General features: G+C 44.4%; 1 protein-coding gene across 3 annotated transcripts in view; it reads left to right on the top strand.

Moving 5' to 3' along the window:
- Positions 1-22,601, top strand: part of GALC (galactosylceramidase) — a 271,332-nt gene that overhangs the window by 175,360 nt on the left and 73,371 nt on the right. The gene's annotated exons all lie outside the window — the stretch shown is intronic.

Below are 22,601 nucleotides of genomic sequence, written 5' to 3'. Positions count from 1 at the left end.
ATACTGCCTCCATTGCTCGTTTCTGGCGCTATGCTCCTTTTAACATTCATCATGCTTGTGCCTATCTTTCTTTTCATGGCACTAAACTTCTTCTTTTTTTTCTCTGGTTTTGTCGTATTGATTACTGCTCATTAGGGGTGTCACAGTATTGGTTTTATGGCGGTATGATAACCTTCTTGCCAAATGATGGTATATCATGGTTATTGCGGTATAGCAGGTGGAGTTAGCCAATCTTACCAAACATTTTCTTAAAGGTCATAAATTGTCAGCATTTTTAAACTTGTCTCTGCATATTTCTAGCTGATTTTCCAGGAATCTAAGGCAGCTGCAGATTTGGTATTTCATGGCGCTCTCGTTGATCGCCTTAAATGAAAGAGTGACTAGTGGAAGTGTTAAAATGCATATTTTGAGTAATGGGCTTGCTGCTCAGTCACAGGTCATGGCTTTGAAAATCGGCCTCGCCCTGCATTATTTTGGAATCATGGCATGGGCATCATGACCCCTCGCTGCGATGAGTCATAAAAGTTTGTTTTGATAACGCTTTATCCCCTTAAAGGGAGAAAAGGCACTCATCTGAGGTCTGAAAGCCCATGTCATTGTGTTCTTTTGTCAAAATGTCATAGCCAACACACACTCACCGAAAGGTTGCATATTGATCAAATCACTATAGCTTGTTTACCATCTGCCTGGTGTATTATAAAGGTCTGATGTTGGAGTCACCACTGACCATGTAATCCTAACAGTACAGCGTTCAGTGGGCGCTGTTGATTTCTTTCTTGATTCTTGCAGTACATGTTCATTTACCTCCTTAAATATAGTGCCACAAAAACTTTTTGAAAATGACAAAGTTAAAATACGTATAGGCACAAATATGGCCTAAACCACCACATCACTACAGCCCCATCATTACCATTTTCACCAGGTATGAGCGCATTAGGACCCTTGTCATGTGAGTTGAGACGGAGGAATGCTTTCATGGGGGTTGTCGCAAATCGAGGATAGACCTGATAAATCTCACCCCCATTGCTCTGGATGCTTCAAATTGAACGTAGAATCTGTCCTGCCTGCTTAATGTGGTATGGCATTAATAACGTGCCTATAACCAAGTGTTTCAAGGCGCAACGAGGCAAGGGAGGGGGAACAGAGAAAAGACAGACAATGATCCTACTAGGCCAGGTGTCATTCAGATTGCACAAGTGCAGGGGAAGCAGGAAAGTGCGGAGGGGGAGGAGGGAGGGGACAGTGCAGTACATGGGATTATAAAATCAATAACAAAGTAAAAGTACGGCCAGCAGGTGGCAAGTGCAGACAACAGGTGTCAAGTGAGTAAAAATACAGCCAGCAGGTAATTTGCCATATGCAGAAGGAAGGTGAAGGATCAAACGAAGCATCAACTCTAGTGCCAATGTGTAAATCTACACAGAGGAAAGTGGGGGGGCAGTTTATATACTAGCACAAAGCACTGATAGGCCCAGTGTTCATACAGTCTACAGAGCTAATGCTTTTTGTGGACATACATCAGAAGGGCCTCCAGTTCATTCCTCCCTTTGAATTCTGGGATGTGTAGTTCCCCATCTTTCAAATTGGTGGGAAATCTACAAATCGGCTGATCTTTAACCCAACTCTACTGATCACACAGAGAGAGCGGTCATCAAAGCTGCATTTAGTAATGTGGCCTCACTTTCCCTATGCTCTTGTCTGCCAAACGCCACATCCCACAGTGCAAGATCCAGAACGCGCAGGACTTGCTTACTGCAGCCTTTCCAAATCAGATTCAAAAAGCCCACTTAATAGCTGCAGGCCCTAAAATGGTATACCGGTATAAGCAACGTGAAGGTTACTATAGTTCAATTAAGCTGTTCACGGTATCTATAACGGTATACCGTTATACCGTTACACCCCTACTGCTCATCGTTATTACTTGGTCTTCCTACTTGTCATATTTTCCATCTTTCGTCTATATAATTATCGTCTTTTTTCTCTATCAATTCTTCTTTACTCTCAATTTCATTACTTTTCTTTGAATCTCGTCCTTTGTATAATTTTGTCTCAATTGTTTTTAAGTCTACTCACGGCCTGGCCCCCCTCTTTCCTTTTTACCTTCATCTATGTTCCATTGTGCTCCTTGCGATCTCAGAACCTATTTCTTTTGACTGTTCCTAAACCACCTTGTGCCTCATCTTGTTTCCATTCCTTTCCTCTTTTAGCTCCTAAGCATTGAAATGCCCTCCCCCTTTGGCTTTGTTCTTCCTCTCTTTCTATTTTCCAAACTAATCTTCAACTTTATCTTCTTGCGTCTTTAGTTTCTTAAAAGTATAAAGAAACTGATTTACGTTTTTCTGTTGATGTAAATCTGTATTCATTTGTTTCATTTATGATTGTACTGTTTCTTTGATTCTTTTATTGCACAGAGCCTTTGGCGAAAGGCACTCCTATAAATGTGATAAAATACAAATATTGAGCATACTTGCAGGGTACGCTTTATGTTGGCCATGAAGCGGTCAACAGTGCCATTGGCCTGAGACCAGAGTGGGGTGATTATTTCAATGTTGAAATCTCAAATACTATGCAAACATGGCGAACTCATGACCACTGAAAGGGAGACTGTTGTCAGATTTCACTGACGGAATGCCATAGTTACCAAATGTTTTGTCGAGCGCTGGAATGACGGCATGAGCAGCCGTTGAGGGGAGTAAATGTACTTCCGGAAAATTGAACATCTCATCCAAAACTACCTGTACGCATTTACCATTCGTCAGTGGTCCAAACATGTCGACCACCACTTCATCTCACGCTTTCAACGCAATGGCGTCATCTTCAGGGGCTCCGGGAAGGTGCATGGGGCCACAGATTTACAGATGACACAGGTTTAGAGCGTAGTCTGTGTTTTTCTGTCCATTTGTGGGAACCACACTTTGGTTCTGAGTTGTCGCTTGGTAGAGACAATTCCTCTGTGTCCTGCATGCGCCAGACCAATCACTCGATCCTGCAGGGACTCGGGAATGACCATTCTGCTTTCCTTCATTAACAGCCCTTGCAGGGAGACTGACAGCACATCTTTTAACAGGTAAAATGTCTTCACCAGATTCCGTTTACTCTCAGAAAAAGTGATCTTGCCACCGCGTGAATCACGCCATCTTTCTGACAACACTCTATCCTTGACCTCAGTCAGTACCTTGTCTTGACGTAGTGCCTTTTGTAATTTCTGGAATGGTCAACCACTTTGGAAGTGCATTATCCGCAGTCTAATTGATATATTGGTGGGCTTTGTACGACTGTGCTTCTTTCGCAGGCAAGGGATACCTGGACAGAAAGTCTGCCAGGTTGTCTTTCCCAGGTCGGTGTACAATGTCAATATTCTTGCAACCAAAGTCCCAAAGCATGATCCGTGGTGGCATTTTAGCATTTGCCTTGCCATATATGGTTGCAAGGGCTCGATCAGTGATGACGGTAAACTTATTACCGTACAGGAACAGGTGATCATGTTCACATGCCCAGACTATGGCTAGACTTACTTTCTCAGGTTGTCAGTACGCACATTCTGTGTCTGATAGGCTTCGACTTGCATATGCAACGATGGGGCAGAGCGGGGAGGAACCAGGTTTGAATTGGGCTAGTATGGCCCCTAAGCCTAGTGGACTTGCATCCGCTGTCAACTCAGTTGGCAGATGAAACGCGGGACTTGATTTCTTTTAAAGCCGCCTGGCACTCTGCTGACCATGCAAATTCCTGTTCTTTCCACGTGAGAAGTTGTAGCGGCATGCTCACTGTCGCAAAGTCCTGGATATATCTGGCCATGTGAAAGAGGAAAAAAATGAACCTAATACGGATTCCTCCCGTCCCATGCACACTATCCAGGGACCACAAAAAATCTGGTAAAGAAATGTAATTTGTAAATCGCATCCTAGTCAATGAAGTAGGATCGAAACAAGTTTTCATTAACTATTGAAAGCATTACTTCTACACAAAATTTGTAAAAGCACACCATTAGTTTTAATTAGAGATAACATTCGATGTGGAGATAGAAAAAGCAAATGTTCAATATATACAGTATTGACGGCTTAATACGTTTCAAGGAGAAATCCTCTTCTTCAGAAGCCTGAACTGCTTTTGATGTTTGTAGACCATCATTACAATGGAGGTGTAGGGAAGCAAAGAAAAGGAAAAAGGACAACAAAAGATACTTTTAATTTAGTCAATTCACCATGATAAATAAGAAAAATCAAGATGTTTTAACAATAAACCTAGCATGAATTCGATTTAAAGTGCATATACAAAAACTGAACTGAAGGCTGATCTCCTTGGGAAAAACAAAGGGATCTACTCTTTACAGCGAGTCTCAGGTAGACTATTAAATCTATGCCTCAATACTGCGAGAAATAGGGCTACCAAGGCAAGGTAGTATAATCAAAAATAGGGGTTTGTGGGGGTATGCACGGTACACATATGTATATAGCATTTAAACATAACCGTAAATCAATTAACCAAGGGGGCAGAGTGCTTTGCAGACTTCAAGAAAACACATAAATGTACACTCACCCGAGTGTACTTTGTCAGATGTGCGCAGTTAAAAAGATGACCCATGTAAGGACCGGAGGGGGGGGTCTGTACTTCTGCTCTCTATATGGTAGAGGGGAGGCACAGAGACCCCTGCCAAGATTCTCTATTATGGTAGCAATGGACGAGCAATCAAGGCCTAGCTTCTCGGGAGGTGATGCGAGCTGGTTCTTAAGTACAGTGTAGTCCCCAAGCACCCACGAAGGAATGTCCACACACTGTATCGGTTAAAACAGTCTTTATATAAATAATATTCAAAGTCATATACACGATCACCATAACTCACTTTGTGCTCCGAAAATCAACAATGGTAAATATGTACAATTCTAAAGTGGTACCACCAACGTTATTAGATCTTATTAAAGTGCATACGGTCAGAATGACACACAGATTAAAATAAAGTGGAAACCAGCAGTAGAGAGAGGAAGGAAAGCAAGATGGTTGAAGAATAGGCAGAGTACTGGTAACTACTGTTAAACACAGCTCTGTGTGGAGATCCCCCCCCCACCTGGGCAACATATAGAAGAAAGATACAAGCCCAGTCCATGTATTGTTCACCCTTAGACTTCCCAATAGTTCTGCAACCCCAAAGTACCTTGGTGTTGTAGCGTTCCGCGTCGGGGAAATCGACAACCCTTCTTGAGTGTCCTCCCTTTCAGGCAGGAGTCACGGGTGGTCGAAAGTCTGACGGAGAACAGGTCGAGCTACGACGGTGAAGTGGCCACGTCGTTCCTAGCGGTGCTCATTGACGGGGAAGCGCAAACGTCCTGCAAGGAAGAGGCGTGCGGGGCACCTCGGTGTCGCTAGTTCTGGACCACAAAGAGTTGAAGAACTGTGGCCCAGCAAGGGCGTTCAGTCGTCAGCGTCTCTGTGGTCTTTGGGTGGCGGGAAACATACCGGTGGATGCTCATCGGCGCGTCGACGGTCAGGCCTTCTCCAGCAGGATACAGCGGCGACAATGCAGACGAGAGCGTCCTTGGATCAATTAAGTTCTTGGGCAACGGGAGCACGGCGGCTCCGGTCGACGACGGTGGTCGGTGAAAGTGGCGGACAACAGTCTGGGCGCTTCTCCTTGGAGTTCCACAGCAGTCCCTGTATCGGGTCGGCAGCCTGTTGAACGTCTGTCTACCAGGGAGCTTTGGCAAAGATCAGCTGTGCACGATGGTCCCTCGTAGCTCGGAAGAGGGCACCTTACCAGGTCCTCTCTAGGTCAGTTCTTGAAGCACAGCAGCTTTCAAATTGCAAAGGAGAGCAACAGCAATTCTTCTCGTCCAGCAGGGCTCAAGGTTAAGCTTCCCTCCAGTTACTCGTCGCAGTGGACTTCAGCTTCTGAGCACGATTCCTAGCAGTGAGAGGTCCCCAGATATACTGTTGATCTCCCATTCATTCTGCTGGGTCGCACTCAAGCATCCAATTACGACTACGGGCAGGCAGCCAATCAGGCACACGAGGTATTCAGGCCATTCACTTCTCTCCAGACACTCACAACAAGTTATGTGTATTGGGACAAGTACCGAGCCATTCAACACTCCAAGCTGCATTCATACCGGTTTCGGGCAGGGCTGTCTCAACCATTGTGTCAAACACCAGATACTAGACAGGCACAACATAGAATGTATATTCTTCACACACTCCATTCACCCAGGTCCCACCCACAGGCGTACCCACACCATACGGTCGTTGAGAAGGCGCCAACCAGTCTGGTCGGCACTTCCCCACACTACCATATACGGAACTTCCACCCAACAGCCAGACAGGGGGAAGGGACAGAGGCAGGGCTTCCCGGGATTTCGGGAAGATCAGGGTAACAGGTGATGGAAGGCAAGAGGCCATGGGAGCCATTTTGTCTCCATCAGGATTCTACCGATTCCAATGACAGGGCCTGGGCATCCCAAAATGGAGGATGCTCTGGGCACCAGTCATTTCAGCACGCAGCGGCCACCAGCCCGTACCCTGCTCTGTGGGTCACACACAGGTGCCCAAAAACATATACTAGGGGCACAAGGTTGTACCCTTACCCATAGGTGCCATAAGGGTATCCCACGGGTCCGTTCACCATACCAAAAGGAGAGAGCTGCACCGCCAGGAGTCCCACATGAACTCCTGCACAGAAAACACGACAGAACACACGATAAAAAGCAGTAAAGGACAAGGATATAGAGGCCCTGTCCCTCCGATGCATTTCCAGCATCCCAACCCAAAGCCAGTGCCAGAGCGCCTGATGGGGACTGGAAAGTATAGTGTCTTCCTGAGGTATGTAAGCCTAAATTCTATAGGAATGATATGAATGTAAAACTAGAACGGGGAACCGTTCCTGCACGGGTTGAAAGTACCAGGGAGTGAAATCCAAAAGCACATACCTAAGGTAATGTGTTCGGGACGCTGGACAAACCTTCTATTGTCCCAACCTCTGATGTATGAGAGAAAATTCAATCAACGATCACGTGTTTCTACCCGTCCAAAGGATACCTAAGTGGGGAAATCTACATACAGCAATTTATGGAAATTCAGGAAGTCCCATCATGGGACAGTAACTGGCTCTCATAATGCAGCAAGTGGAAGAGCTACATACCTTACGAGCACACATACGGGACCGCCATCAACAGAGGTTTGACCAAAATGAGTACTACAATTGCTGTAAAGCTCTGTTTAGTATTTCGTTGCCTGAGATGCGTTGCATTGCAAGAAAAGCAGCGAACGCATCACGTTTGCCAATCAACCTTCAGGAAACAACAAATATATCTATTCAAATACTTATATGTAGAAAGCACTTCCTCATAACTGCGAGTTAGCATATTGGATCGCTCAACTCAGTTACTTCTAAATCTATAATTAATCCAACTAATGTACCCACTAGAGATGTTTCACAGACGAAGCTCGGGAGGAGAGTCCGGGCGGGAAACAAGCCGCTCCAGCATCCATAACCACTGTAACCAGGGGAAACCAATTCTAACATGTTGGGATAGGAACCAAGAAATAAAAGATGGACTAATAACAAGCTTGAAAGCGGTGGTGGCCATCTTGGAGGATAAAGTACCAATGTCCAAGCTTCTTTGTTTTGGGTTTGATATCTACGATGAAGGTTCCATGCGCAAGTAGATTTGTCAATTAACTCAACAAGACTAAGTCAATTTCTAATTGCACTACGAGTAGCAGGTGAGATCTTTTAAAAGTAAGGCAAAATCCAAAAAGCCATATTCATATACGCACGAGCCAGGTATGCTGTCCTATGCGGACATAAATTTCCCGAAATAGTCAAGCAATAATTAAGGTCTTCAAGCGCAATTTCCATTCAGTGTATACCGTCTATTAAAGGAGTGCAGCCAGTAACACACCCAACTGTGATAGGTGGAAATGTCAATCTGTTCAGTCGTTGACATAGAAAGGTGCAGAATATATCAATCAAGACACTGTATAGCAATGAAATCATGAGTTATGTACAGAAACATAAGGTTAGATCCATGGTCTACAGTGGCATTATTAAAGACTACAAGTGTAGTTTCCATTCAGTATATAGCGTCTAATGAAGGAGTATGGCAAGAAACATACCCAACTGTCAAGGGTGGAAATGTAAATCTAAGTAGCGCGATTGACATAAAAGGATGTAACAATATGTCAATCCGAGCAATGATGAGTAATTATACTGTGAATCATGTACAACAACATAATGGGGTTAAATCAATAGTCTACAGTAACACCCAGTTATAGTAGTCTGCCTATTTACAATCTAATTATGTAAATACAGTCATGTCATATACCAATAAATAAATAATTAGGGAAAGTGAATACATTCAAAACCAAATGCATTCTGGTCAGAGTCAAGCTAAAGGTAAAACAAACAAATTAAATTATCTTGTAACACGTAAGTTAAGGGCCCATTACAAAAACATTGGTGGATCAGAACAATTGCTAGAGTAAAAGGAATCAAGTAAGTTGAAAGGAAAGAGGCCCTTTAGCGGATGACTATGTCAAATTCTAAATAAAACGGCTGAAGGGGAACTCATCATTGAGCCCTCTTGGTTGTAAAGTGTCCAATTGATCAATCCAAAAATGTTCCCTGCGGGAAAGCAGGGCTAGGTAGTCTCCACCCCTTTGGGGCCTTTTTACCACTTCAATTACCTGAAACTTAATTTGTGCTATGGTGTGATGATGTTCTACAAAGTGACGTGCTACTGCAGATCTCATGTTTTTACATCTCACAGTGGACTTGTGTTCCGTCCACCTTTCTTTCACTGCCCTAGTAGTTTGCCCAATGTATAGTTTGCCACAAGGGCATTTAATGGCGTAGATCACAACTGCTGACAGGTGGCAAAGTCACAAATCTTGATCTTTTTCCCGGTATGGGGATGAGAGATATTGGGCCTCATTACGCCTCCGTGATTGCCAGAATCGCGAGCATTACAACCCTGGTGACCCGGTAATTCCGGAGGCGGAATTCTGTAAATCCCCATTCCCATGGAGTCCCATAGGACTCCATGGGAATGGGGACCATGGAAACACTCTGACAGAGCCGGTGTTTCCATGTCCGCCTGCAGGCGGGTGGTGTTAATCCCGCTAGGTCAGTCCTGGCGGGAGTGACACCTCCTGCCTGCAGGACTCTGAATCAGCCAGTCTGTAAAGAACGGTGGCATTGGTTTTACCGCCACAGTTCTTTCCGGACTGGCAGGGCCGTAATGAGGCCCATTGTCACCCTTTATGATGTTATTGCAATGGTTACAATGGAGACAGGGGAAGGTACATTTTTTTCCCTAGTTTTTAGTAAGAGTTGTTTTTCTTTGTTCGGCCTCTCTGCTCTGACTAATCTATCCTTCAAGTTCCTACCCCTTTTGAACTCCATCATGGGAGCTTTAGGGAACAGTTTGTTTAGAGTAGAATCATTATGACGGATACCCCAGTTCTTCTTGATAGTTCTGCAAATTTGGAAGCTCTGTCGAGAGAATTTTGAAATGTAGAGAAGGGGTATATATTTGTCTTTAGCCTTAGGTGTCAAGAGTTGCTCTCTGCTCGGGGGAATTATTCTTTCTATTGCTGTATTCAATAGGTCTATTGATAGCCTATTTCTTCAAATCTGTCCACCAATTTGGAGCATTCCGAATGAAGACCCGCCGGATCTAAACTGCTCCTCTTCAGGCGAAGCATTTGGCTATAGGGCAAGCTGCTCAGCATAGGTTTCGGATAGAAACTTGTATAGTGCAACAGATTGTTTGCATCTGTAGGTTTGTGGTATATGGATGTGGAGATTCTCCCTTCATGGATTTTAAGTTCAACGTCAAGGAAGTGCAAGGTGGGTGCACCTACTTCCATTGTGAATTTGATTTTTTGATGTACTTCATAAAGATAACTAAAAAACTGATCTAACTCATCCTTTGGGCCGCACCAGACACTGAAAATGCCGTCGATGTAGCGCTTCCACATCAATAACTGTGGTGCCCAATGTTGGTGTTCTAGGACATATTTGTGCTCAAAGTAGTACATGTTTGTGTTTGCATACACTGGTGCCATCGCTGACCCCAAAAACGTTGCAGAGATTTGAGCATAATACTTCCCTTGGAATCAGAAATAACTATTCCTAAGGATCAGATCTAGAAGTTCTACTGCAAATTCAGGATTACCTTTGATGTCCTGTGAGTTAGAAAGTAGCCAAAGCACAGACTGCATTTCTTCAGCATTAGCGATAGACGTGTAAAGGTTACAGACATCCATACTGAACAAAATGCAGTCGTCACTGAGGGCTAATATTTCCTGTCGGCAATTCAAAAAATCAGACGTATCTTTCAAGTATGTCGAGATGGCATGTACTAATGGTTGCAATAATCTGTCCACATATATAGCAAGGTTGTCAAATATGCAATCGGTACCCGCCACGATAGGTCTCAAAGGGGGTGCTAAGCTGTTTTTATGAAGTTTTGGCAAACCATAAAAAACGTGCATTATTGAATGTTTATTCAACAGGTACTGACTGGTCCTTGTACTAATACACTCCTTTTCGAGAGTGTTATCTATGGTTTTCTCAATCGGAAGACTGATTTTCTGTAGGGGATCACCATCAAGTATGGTATAGGTGGTAGTGTCATTAAGTAACTCAAGACATTGTTCAGTATAGTAACAGGTGTCCATTACAACTATTGCACCCCCTTTGTGAGCGGGTTTAATTGTTAGGCCCTCATCTTTGGCTAGTAGTTCTACATGCTCCAATTGGCTATTTCTGATATTGATGGGAGTAGTCCTTTGATAGTTAATTCTTTTAAGGTCCTTTAGCACACACTGTTCAAATAAGTCAAGAATAGGATTCTGAATATGTGGATCAAAACGACTTTTGAGACGTAACTCAAGGTATTCATCACTTGAGTCCATTGAGGAATCCTCTGGTTCTGTATCGAAAAACAACTTCAATCTCAATTTCCTCATCAATCTGTAGAGACACGTTTTTTCTTCAAAAAGGTATTATACGTGGGAATAAAGGAAAGACCACGGTTCAATGTGTTTAGCTGGCCACTTGACAATGTCTTGCTAGAGATGTTCACCACAAGGTTCTCACTCACTTGTTCCTTCCTCTTTGGTTAATTTTTTTTACCTCGCCTTGTTTTTCTTTTTGTTTGTCACGCAGACCTAAAAAAAAACTCCACTGGCCACGTCCGATGTTTCTCCTGTGCTGGCTTCAGTTGACCGTGTAGGTGAATTATGTACAGGTTCTTCTTGGTTTGTTGGGGTTGGGGTCTATCTGGTCTAATTGGTTCACCTATACTCCCACTGCTGCTGTTACTGCCAGAATTACGTGAATTTGGTATCTGGACTTATTCTCGTCTTGGTTGCAGCATTGATAGAACTCTTACCAACTATACATTATGTCGTTGAGATAATTGAAAGTATCCAGTTTACATTTTCTGCGCTTTCTTTGCTCAATATCCACTTTATATCCGCTAAACTTATTATTAACTTCAAGCAATTTAGATAGTTCTTGGGATGATTTATATTCAAACAATTGAGTTTTAAGTGAGGTGATTTCTGAGTATATTGATGATAATAATTTTGAGAGTTCTTCGATGGTTAACAGAATCAAATCTAAGGAACATTTATTGAGAATCTGGTCCAATTTTGCCACAAAGGCCTTACTTTCACTACAGAGTTGGTATTATTTTTTTTTATTTTTTAATCTGGCCATGCCCAGAAATGACAGCACTGCTGACGTTGAAGTGGGTGTCAGAGTGACAATTAGAACTTGCACCTTGGAAGGATCAGGCTGTAATCCCTCACTTGAAAATATATGCCCAAAGAATGTTAGGGTCGATTTTCTGAATTCGCACTTGTCGTTGTTTAGCATCAAATTCGCATCCTCCAGTGCCATGCACACTCGTCGCAGTGTCTTCATGCGCTTCCTGGGTGGCTCCAAAGAGTAAGATATCTTCACTATAATTGAGACATTGAGGGATGTGCCTAATGATCTGATGGATTTCATTCTGGTAAATTTCAGCGGCTGACGGGACTCCAAAACTGAGCCTCTTGTACCTGAATAATCCCAGATGTGTTGTGAAGGTGGTGATGTAGCGAAATTCAGGGTGTGATTCTAACTGATGATGTCCTTTTGTTTAAGTCCAATTTTGAAAACACTTTTACCCATGTAGTAGATGCATCATGTATGTCATTCCTGGGGACAGGTGTCTTTCTCTTTAAATTACTAAATTGGGTGCCTGCATGTCTACACAGATTCAAATTCTGCTGCCATTTTCTTTTTTAGGCAAAGGGACGATGGGAGATTCCCATGGAGTGGATCCAGTCACATTCTCAATGATGTCTTGACTCGCCAGTGCTTGTATTTAGTCTTCCACTTGCTTTTGTATATTTAAGGGAATTCCTCGATAATGCTGTGGAACTGGTTTGATGTCAGGATTGATGTGTAATTTTAATCTGCTTTCTCTTCCGTTTTCCCATCCCTGTGAACAATGAGGGAAACCTTTTGATAACCATGTCTTTATGGTCAGTGGTGTATGCCGACATGATCTGAAACATTATGTGTATCAGCCACATTTGCATGGATGTTTTGAAGCTGAGAATGCTTCCTCCCGTTACCTCACAATTTACTACATAAATAACCAGCTTTAAAGACTTGTCTTTGTACGAGCACTTGGCTTGAAACATCCTTTACATTCCAGTGGCATATTGGATCCATAGGGATATATATTAATGACAGACTTCAACTTCTCCGAATTTTTGAGCCCTTGGTACGTGTCCTTACTTATCATATTGACTGTGGCACCTGTGTCTATTAGGAATTCTCGGGCTTCTCCATTTCATTGAAGCAATAATATCGGGCTGTATTCTGTTGCTGTCTTGTTTGCTATGGCATGGACGTACCCTCTTTTGCAATCCTCGCTTGAAGAGGAGTCAGAGTCCTCTTGCTGTCGAGGAGTGGCTGCTATATGTCTTATCTTCTGGTGGGTCGACTTCGTTCTCGGTTCTTCCAGCGTGACACTCTGAGATATTCGTCCCTCTGCTCGTAGCTCCTAGCCCTGCACGGTGACTACCAACGTCTTCCAGGGGAGCCCTTCTGCCTGGAAGTGGGGGACTGCCATTTTCTCGCATGAGAGCCATCTGCATCCCTGTCAGTGCCTCTGCAATCCATTGACCATTGTATATATTTGATATTTTTGCACATGGACTGAAAGTGGTTCTCACCTCCACATTCGTCACATAAGTGGCCAATTGCTGGACAGGGACCAACATGAGGGAACTAGGATCCCCAGCGCTAACATTTGCGTTGTTCTTTGTCGACGGACTTGTCTGTCGAGAGTACCTGACATACAGGTGATTTAGCTGTCGAGTGCGTGACTTTTATGTTGTGACTTCCCCTGCATGGAGAGCACCATGTCAGCCCTTGCAAGAATTACAATTTCTATTAAGGATCTGCTCTTTTGCAATTATTTCTTCCTAAAGTCAGCAGACTCACAGTCAGCGATTACTTGTATTACCTCCTCTGTAGAATAGTGTTAAAAGTCAAAATACTTGACTTTCTTTCTCAGTCTCATTACAAATGTGTCCAAAGTTTCGCCCTTCACCTGGGTGGTGGTGTGAAATATATTTTTCTCATAGTCAACATGCACTGGAGCAAAGTAAGCATTTAATGAGTCAATAATGCCTGTAAATGTGTTAATGGCAGTCTCGGGCATCTCAAATACAATGTCTCGTACTACTGGCCCTAGTGAAAGCATGGGTATTCCTCTCAAACGTTGTTCGTATGTTACTCCAGTGGCATCAATGTAAATGTTTAGCTTTTTTAACCACCTGTTCCAGCGTGGTGCCAAACTGCTAGTATATGAAATGTCAAATGGAGGGATCGCCTCTATCTGTAGTGACTCGTGCCCTCCCTCCATCTTGCTTGGTAAGCAAGGGGAAAATGTAGACTGGGTGGAGTCAATGCTAGTGTTCTCACTCTCTGACATGACTCCTGTGCCTTGTGGTGTACTCGTGGTCTGATGACGACGATTCCTGAGAAGGCTGTGAATGTTAATGAAGTCAGACTGTGCACAGGCTCTGTTCATTGAGTTGATGTGATGCTCAAATGTAATTAAATCATATAGTGTTGCACTTGCAGACAACTGCCTGCAGAGTGGAGACATATGCATTCACCTGACAAAACACAAATTATCCGGGTTGGTGGACAACGGAACGTGCAATGTCATCACCGATGTTGAGTGCTAACTAAAGAGGGCCTGCCTCTAAAGCATTTAGAAGGGGCTTCATGCAATAAAACAACTAGACACAAGTAACGGTTGAGTGATCCGCTTTATTCCTTGATCACTCGTGCACTCCCAACCCCGCCCTGGCATGTGACCTACCACATTGCATGGGCCAGTGGAAAACTATAAAAAGGGGACTGGGAACAAGCAATCAAAATACAACATAGAAATAGGCCATCACAATGGCACAGTCAGTTTAGAGTATAAGGTACAGAGCTCTACAATCTTTGGCTCTCCAGATGTTTTGGACTACAGCTTCCATCAGCCCTATCCAGCATAGTCACTGGTAAGGGATCATGGGAATTTTAGTCCAAAACATCTGGAGAGCTACAGCTTGTAGACCCCTGATTTATGTCAATATGCAAAAAAATGTGCATGATTAAAAAGTCAAAAAATATCCTCTGGCACCGGTCCATCCTGGATAAATTGTAATTGTAACTACAACTTTACAAAAGAAAAAGATATAAGGATACAAAGTATCCTAACCACACTTACCTTTAAGGTAATGTGTGCAGTTTTAAAAATACAAGAAATCTACTAAGGGAGACATAGGGCCTCATTACGAGTCTGGCGGTAACCCTGCCGGTGCTAACAGTGGGTTGCTGCCGGACTCGTAATAATTTACCAGCAGCTGACTTTCTCGTGCCACCGGGAGATTACAACTCCCGCGGCCCAGGAAGTCAGGTGCCAGTAAAATGTAAGTCCCCACTCCTATAGAGTCGCATGGGACTCTATGGGAGTGGGGACTCAGAAGTCCTGGCACCGTTGTTAACGGTGCCAGCGCTTGCATGAAGGGTCTGCCTACTGTGGCCGCTGCGCCCGGCAGGGTCAGACTTGTCGGGCGCAGCGGCCACAGTAGGCAGACACTGTTAGGAAAGAATTGATGCAGTAACCCTGTGGGAGACTACACAACCCTTGCCCTCTTGGTATTAGATAACCCATCTATTGGTATAGGTCTGTACTACACAAGTTGGTAGTGTGACTGAGCAGCCAGACTTCTCTCAAAAGGGGTAAATGTGAGCTGCTGTAGCAATGAAATCCACCAACACAAGTATCTAAGTAACACTTTAAACTGAAGGTTTTTAGTTAAAACAATGTGTTTATTTATTGAACAGTCGTTTTTAAATACACATTCTTTAAAAAGGGCAATGTGCAACAATAAAGATACACTTCAAAATACTTTTCCAGAATCCATACAAAGCAAGTAGATACTCTTTAGAGATACTTCATACACACTTCCTACACCCTGAGGTGACTTCACTAACTAGAACAGTGATGGCATTTATATATCACTTGTGCACTGTTGGATTCTGAGTTTGTGTAGAAAGGAAAGGTTTGAGGTAGAAAAAAGGTTAAACAGGTTTGCAGGGAATGTGAGCACTTTCAATCTTCCAATGAAGTCTAGATGCAACCCTTTCCCAGCAATATTAGTTTGAAGCGAATGCATCACCCATGAGGGACAGTAAGAATCAAGGTCAATGGAATAGAAGAGTCTGCAGGGCGCCAGGACAGCCAAAGTCAATTGGAGCAAAGTCTATGGAGCTGAGGCACTTCTTAGATAGTAAAAGTCTTTAAAAAGTTGGAGAGTTTGTTGAAGAAAAAACACTGTATTTTTACACTTGTGAAAGTTAGAGTTGAGATCAACTCTATAAAAGCAGCTACTGCAAGTCTCACCCGAGAAGAGCAAGCTACAGCCAATGAGGTAAGTACCCCAAAGTCAGAAAAGTACCTTTTGGTTAGAAGAGGAGGGTCCAGCTGGCTTCTGTCAGGTTGCAGTAATGCAGATCCTGTGTTCCTGGGCCTCAGTCGTGGGGACAAGAGGAAGGACGTCTGGGGACTCCAGCGGCAGCAATTCGCTGCAAGGCCAGCCAGCCAATCGGGACTGGGTGCATTCATGTTTCCCTGGAGACAAAGGACGGGGGCGTTTCGGGCACCTCCCTCACTCCTGCCCTTGCAGACACAATGGAGCCAGAGGCGGGTTTCAGCACTGAATCCCTCCAAAGACAAAATGAACAAAGGGCTCAAACCTGGTTTGGGGCGCAGAGTTAAACCCAAGAAAGGCCCCACAAACAAGAAATGGGGAAAAAATAAGACCAGGGCCATTTTGACACAATGGTCCCCCATGGGACACAATGGTCCCCCATGGGTGCTATACTGCAGCTGAGGTTTCAGCCTGCAGTAGGAAAGCACAATGGTAGGAACATTAAACCACTGGCACCAGCCATTTTAAGTATTGAGGGCAACATAAAAAATGTTACATGAGTAGGTAGGAAAAGAGGCTACAAAGTAACCCCCCAACACTCCACATAAGATGGTGTGTGCTGGACCTACAAAGAGAAAAGGTAAGTAAAGTCAATTTCACTTTACTATTCTTGGGAACTGTGCTCACCCAAGAAAAGGTAGTTAAACCTTATGAGAAATCTAAAAGGATTTCTCTGTGATACTGTACTGAAGGTGCTGTGTTTCACCATACAAAAAGTAGATGCCTATGGAGTTTGTCAGACACCAAAAACAAACGAAACACGTAATCCAAATCAGGTCAAAACTCATGAGTGAGAAAAAAAGGGCTCACTCACTCCAGGGTGAGAATTAAAAGTCCTAAAGTCCAGCAAAAGAGCTGGGTGTGTCCGAGGTGGGAGGAATCGAGCATTAAAATTCTCCCTAAAAGACACTGTTTACTGGTCCCGGAAACAAGGGTGTGGGTGAGCTTACCGGCACCCTTGTTTCCGGACCAGCAAACTTACAATGATGTCCATAGTCTCACAGTCCTGATGGCCTTAGGGACTGATCAGTTTCCCCATCAGAGTGAGCAAATAACAGTGAAGTAAGGCAGAAGGCTTTACTTGCCTCCAAAAGTCAGGTCAGCCAGCAAACAATAGCAAGACTAAAGGGTGTCCCTTAGGGTGACCCATAGAAGTCTATGTGAGGAAAGCAGCCAACAGTGATATTTCATAATGCTAGTGGAGGACAGAGCACAATAAAATTAGAGCAAAACATAAGAATGCATTTGAACGCTGTTTTATCACAACAAACTACTCCAAATATCCGGAGTAGCCTCTGCATTGATAAAGGCGCAATGCAGAATTTGTCATTGCGGTAGGATTTCACTTTGGTTTATTAAGTATATGAAATTTCAATGTGATTGAGCAAAGTTAAAGTCTTTGCCTGGCACAAGTGTCTGTTTGCTGTGACGTTTTAATAGCACCACCTAATTTTATTGACTCTGCTTGGTTTATTTGCAAGAATATTACAAGTTCAGTCTTTTAAAATGTTTTTCAATTTAAGCAGGAGTTTTATGATGTATTGTATTCAGTGTTGCTGTTTAGCTATACACAATATGTGGGATGTTTTTATGTGCTGTTTATATGAATATGTATAGTACGAGTGCAGAAGTAAAAGTCTGACACAGTGGTGGCATGTCAGTTGGCAAAGATTTTGTTTATATATAAAAGTAAAGGAAAGGAAACCCTATCCAGCCCAATTTCTAAGAGGGGGTGCCATACCTCAACAAAAAGACTAAGGACTTTGTGAGGATGTCCAGCAAAGTAAAATGTCTACCGTCCTGTGTCGAAACCTATTTCCGTCTCTTACACTTGAAAAACTAGGGAGAGTCTTGAACCAGAAGGAAGCTCCTCTCATTCTGGATGCCAACTCAAATGTTAACCCTTTATCTTCACTTCTTGCACCTCTCTCTCTCTTGTGTGAGTCCCAGAAACTTTGGGACGTCTCGATCTCCCCCATTTGTTGTGTAGCTTCTCTTTTGTGTGAGTCCCAGACCCATCTATGCTGTCTCAGGACCTTCCCGACTTGCTGCGGACCTCAGCCCCTTGTTTGCATGCTTCTCTGTATGGATGTGGGTCCTTGCCCTATGTGCTGTTCTTGCATGGCTTCCCTGACTTTGTGTGGGTCCCAGACCCTATTGTGCTGCTCTTGCAGGGCTTCCCCTGACTTCATATGGAGCCCAGACCCCTCTCTCAGATTCATTGCATGTCATTCTCTCGTCTGGTTCACTAACATGTCAGGCACTGATTCTCATATATCTGTTTCTTACATTGCTCCAAGTACTGGTATGAGGGAGATGGGGTTTTTCTGCCTGCCATAACTGCCTCCTTCGTTCTCCGTTATCTCTACCATGCGCTACAGTAACCCGGGCACCTTTTGTGGTGTTACTGGCTTGCTCGGGCGCCTTTACAGTACTGCTTCTACTTGCTGCTGGCTTCCGCACACCTTTGAGCTGTCTCTGCATCTCCTCGCAGTGTTCCCAGGCATGGTCCTGCTCGGCGTGCGCTTCTCGCTCAAAGTGCGTGCTCCCGAACCTCCGAGTCCCAAACCCAGGACAACGATGAGCACAGCATGTGTTCAGTGAGGCTCTGTCATCCTTGCCTATTTCCCCCACGGCAAGCCTCCGGGGAGGATCTGACTCGGCACACAGTCCTCCTTCCCTTTTTATGTTTAGGTCAGCCTCTAGTCGACTGTACCACGTTCGTTGGTTCTGCTGTGAACATTTTCCTCCTTGCCTGATCTTCTTAGTGTCAGTTGGTAAAGGTACTCCTTCTGGGTAGCCCTCACTCTTCCTCGTCCAAGTATGGTCTGTGTGGATGGGATCCTCTACCTTACAGAAATACATAGACCGGTGGGAACCACAGAGGACTAAGTGAGGGTAGAAGAAAGAGGGGACAGAGATAGGTAGGAGGGGGGTGCATATCGCATTCTCCCAAGGCAGTCGTCACTGGTCCCATAGAGGGTCACCCCCGCCCCATTAGATCCATCCACTGACCATCACCCCCAGAGGGACTCTCGTGTAGCGGCCTCGCCTCCCTTGCCTCATGGGAAGGGGCTCCCCCCATGGGAGCAGTGAGAATACCCTGGGATTCTTCACCGTATTTATTTTCTATTAAAGCTTTGTTGTTGCTGTTGTACATATGTAATATTCTCTGTTCCCATTGTATTTATCTATGTTACTCTCTCCATTCTGCCATGTTTCCTGTTATTATGAATCTTTGAAATTGCTTTTGTTTATATTGTACTTAACTTGTCGTACTTCTACATCATCCTGTGTAACTAAGAAACTGCATAATCTTGTACTGCGCCCAGATACATGTGGAGGAAGGTACTTGAGGGCGAGATATGGTATTCCCCCCTTTCCCAATTGTCCACCAACCCTCTCTCCCTCAGCCTTCATGGGGTATTTCTAATCTCACCATATCTCCCCCTTCCCATTTCCAATAAGTACTGGGAGGAAGAAGGGGTGATCTGGAGCAATAAGGATTACCCATAGGAACAGCATGGGAAGCAAAGAGAGGCCTACTATATAACATCATTGGGCTGTCCCACTAATGGTCAGGCACTTTACTCCCATTGTGCTCACCTGACTCCAATTGACTCTCACCTGCATTACAAAATGTATGGTTCTGCCAGAAGGACAGTCCAAGCAGTGGTTGTTGGATGGAACCTGGAGGCCAAGGAGTGTAAGGCTGCAGGAAGAGGAGCCCGGAAAGACTGGTGGAGTGCATTATGCTGGCCTGCTGTGTTTGAGGGGCTGCACCGTGGCGAGGGAGCTGTGTCTCCAGGGAGCCGGACGAATGGCAGGTTATTGGCTGTGTTCAGGCCAGTGCTCGTTCACCTGGGACGTGTGCCAGTCCTAGGGGTGTCTTAGGGGCAGGTGGTAAGACCCTGACCTCAACCCAAGAACCCATTGAACTGCTCGCGTAACCAAGAGTTGCGTAAGCAAGAAAAACTCAGTAGCGTGCGGTTGGCTGGACTGAAATAAGTGAACTGCCCGGTGAGTGAAAAGCGGGAGAAAGCAAAACGAAGCAAGAGAAAGCTGAAAAGCGTGAAGAATGCAATGCAGAGTAAGGGAAAAGGGCCTTAGCGGCATGGAAACAGCAAAGAGCTGGTGCGAGCGACCCCAAACAGAAAAAGACAGAAAAGAAACAGAAAGAAGGAAATCAGTCAAGAGTGTGCAAGCAACCCAAAAGTGGGAAATAGGGTGCGAGCGATCCGAAACGAACTCGGAGTGCAAGAGGCACACACAGTAATGGGAAATTAAGGTGCGAGAGAGCACGATGAAGTAAAGAAAAGTGTGCAAGATGGTGAATAGAGGGTGCAGGTGTGTACAACTGAAAAGGTGCGCAAGAAGCACAGTGGAGTGGAAAAGGTGCCAGAAGAAAGGCATAGAGAATAAGGAGAGGTGAGTGGTCGTGCCTAGGAGGAGCAAAAAAAAACATTGTTCTCGAATATCTGTGATACTAGCCCAAGAGAACTGGATATCCTGATAAGGGGAACTTTCTTTGTTTGATGACGAAAGGGGCCTAAGCTTGAGAAAGGGGATCCCTAAGAGGCCCACAATGATGTTGGGAACTTTATAGGTGAGGCCTAGACTTGGGGGAAGGGAACACTTAGAGGCCTAACAGGAACTGTCTTTTTGTTTGGAACTGGAAGCATCGAAGCTTGAGGAAGGAAACCCCAAGAGACCCAGAGACATTGTGAACTTTATTTTATTTATTTTTTCCATTTGTAAAGCGCCTAGGCCCTCAGGCATCCGGGTGCTGTTGCAAACCAGTTACATTTGTACTGAGCTTAGTGAAATTACAAGAGGCAAGAAAGGCGGACAGTAGTCCCAAGGGAGAGTATAGTCGGTGGCTCTTCAGAGTTGGGCCAAGAACCAGGTTTTCAGGGCCCAATAAGATCCCTCTCTTCGGAGTTCCATTGGTGTGCTGCGACTGAAGGGAAGCTTACCTCTCCACCTTTGGCCCTTTTCACGCTTGGAATAGCTAATTTACAAGAGTGGAGGGATCTTACCAACCTGTTTTGTTGTGCTTTTGTGATTGTTTTGTGACAAGAACTGAGCTGCGGTTTTGCTCAGGCATTTGTGTGCGATTGAGGGTTTTGAAGATGATCCTTTGTGTGATCAGGAGCCAGTGAGCTTGCTTTCTTTCTAGATGTGTTCCCTTTTGGAGATGTTGAGTGCTGCTCTCAGGGCGTTGTTCTGTATCATTTGAAGCGTATTTATGTTCCGGTTGGAGGTTCCTGTAAAGAGGTCATTGCAATAGTCTAGTCTTGTGCCCGTGATTGCACTTGCATTGGTTAAGCAGCTCTCTGGGGTGATTGTCTTGGCAGTATATGCCGAAGAGGTTGCAATGGCGCTCACTTGTCTGTTGAGGAAGAGCGACGCGTCCAGGTATATACCAAGGGTGTTAATCGATTTGGAGACTGGGATCCGTATTCCATTATTGACTTGCTGCAAGAGCCCTACATGGAAGGTTCCAAGGGCAACCCTTTTGAGTTGACCTATTGTTGAACTGGCAGAACTACACCTATTGGTAAGATTACCTGAAACCAACTGTGGTTTACATTTCCTTTTGAGCCACCATTTTTCCTTTAAGAAGATCCCCTATCACATTTGGTTAAAGAGTAAGTGCAAGCATAGGTTTGGACACAGATGAACTTTGGTTTTGGGCTTACGGATATCGACGGCCTTAGAAGCATCAGTTGAGGGCATAACTCCCTTTGAGTTGGGGCCAGGTAGGCATTGCACCAACCCCACAAAGTTTGAAAATAAAGATTTTCAAACTTAGTTTTGAGCCTGTATCTCTCTTGGTACTGTGCCTGTCTCACAGTCTGCTCTGTTGCCGGAGGTAAACTGTGTTTTATCACTCTTAATCAAGTGTTTCCACCCAAGCAGGAGCAGGAAGGGCTGGCATGCAAATCTCTGGCAAACATCAATGTCCTCACTTGAAACTTGCATAGCCTCATTCTCTGCTCCTAAATTGATTGAGAGGGTAGAAAATATTGTTTGACTGCCAACCTTTAACAAAGCAGCTGAATGATCCTGGGGGCTTCTCTTCTCCCAAAAAACATATGGCATTATACATGGATATCTATCAGCTACAGCAATATATCCCACCGAGGGGGGTCACCCAGATCCCTTCGGTGGCATACATTGCTGTAGCAGCACAGGGTGTGGAAAAGGTACACTGGGGCCATACGCAGCTTAAATGTATAGACGCATAGCTTACAACTACGGGGTGAATTCTGCCTCAGCTTTCAGAGTGAGATTCTAGACAAGTAGTCTATAATATTACTTGAAATGCTGGGGTAGAATTAACACGATAATTGAAAGCCACACACATTTTGTTGTGTCTGGCCCCACAGTGTACTTTCCCCACACCCACAATGTCCCTCATGGACCAGCCTTTCGTGAGGGGAAATGAACAAAAATAAAAAGTACCACGTTCCCTCATCCCTCATTGTAAAGTAACCCTGAAATGGAAATGAAAAGCCTGGAAGTAAAAATGCTGTATCCCCCTG

This window comes from Ambystoma mexicanum, chromosome 14, assembly GCF_040938575.1.
Source record: "Ambystoma mexicanum isolate Mex_15411 chromosome 14, UKY_AmexF1_1, whole genome shotgun sequence".
NCBI classification, from domain to species: domain Eukaryota; kingdom Metazoa; phylum Chordata; class Amphibia; order Caudata; family Ambystomatidae; genus Ambystoma; species Ambystoma mexicanum.
This window is presented reverse-complemented; position numbering and strand designations above follow the sequence as displayed.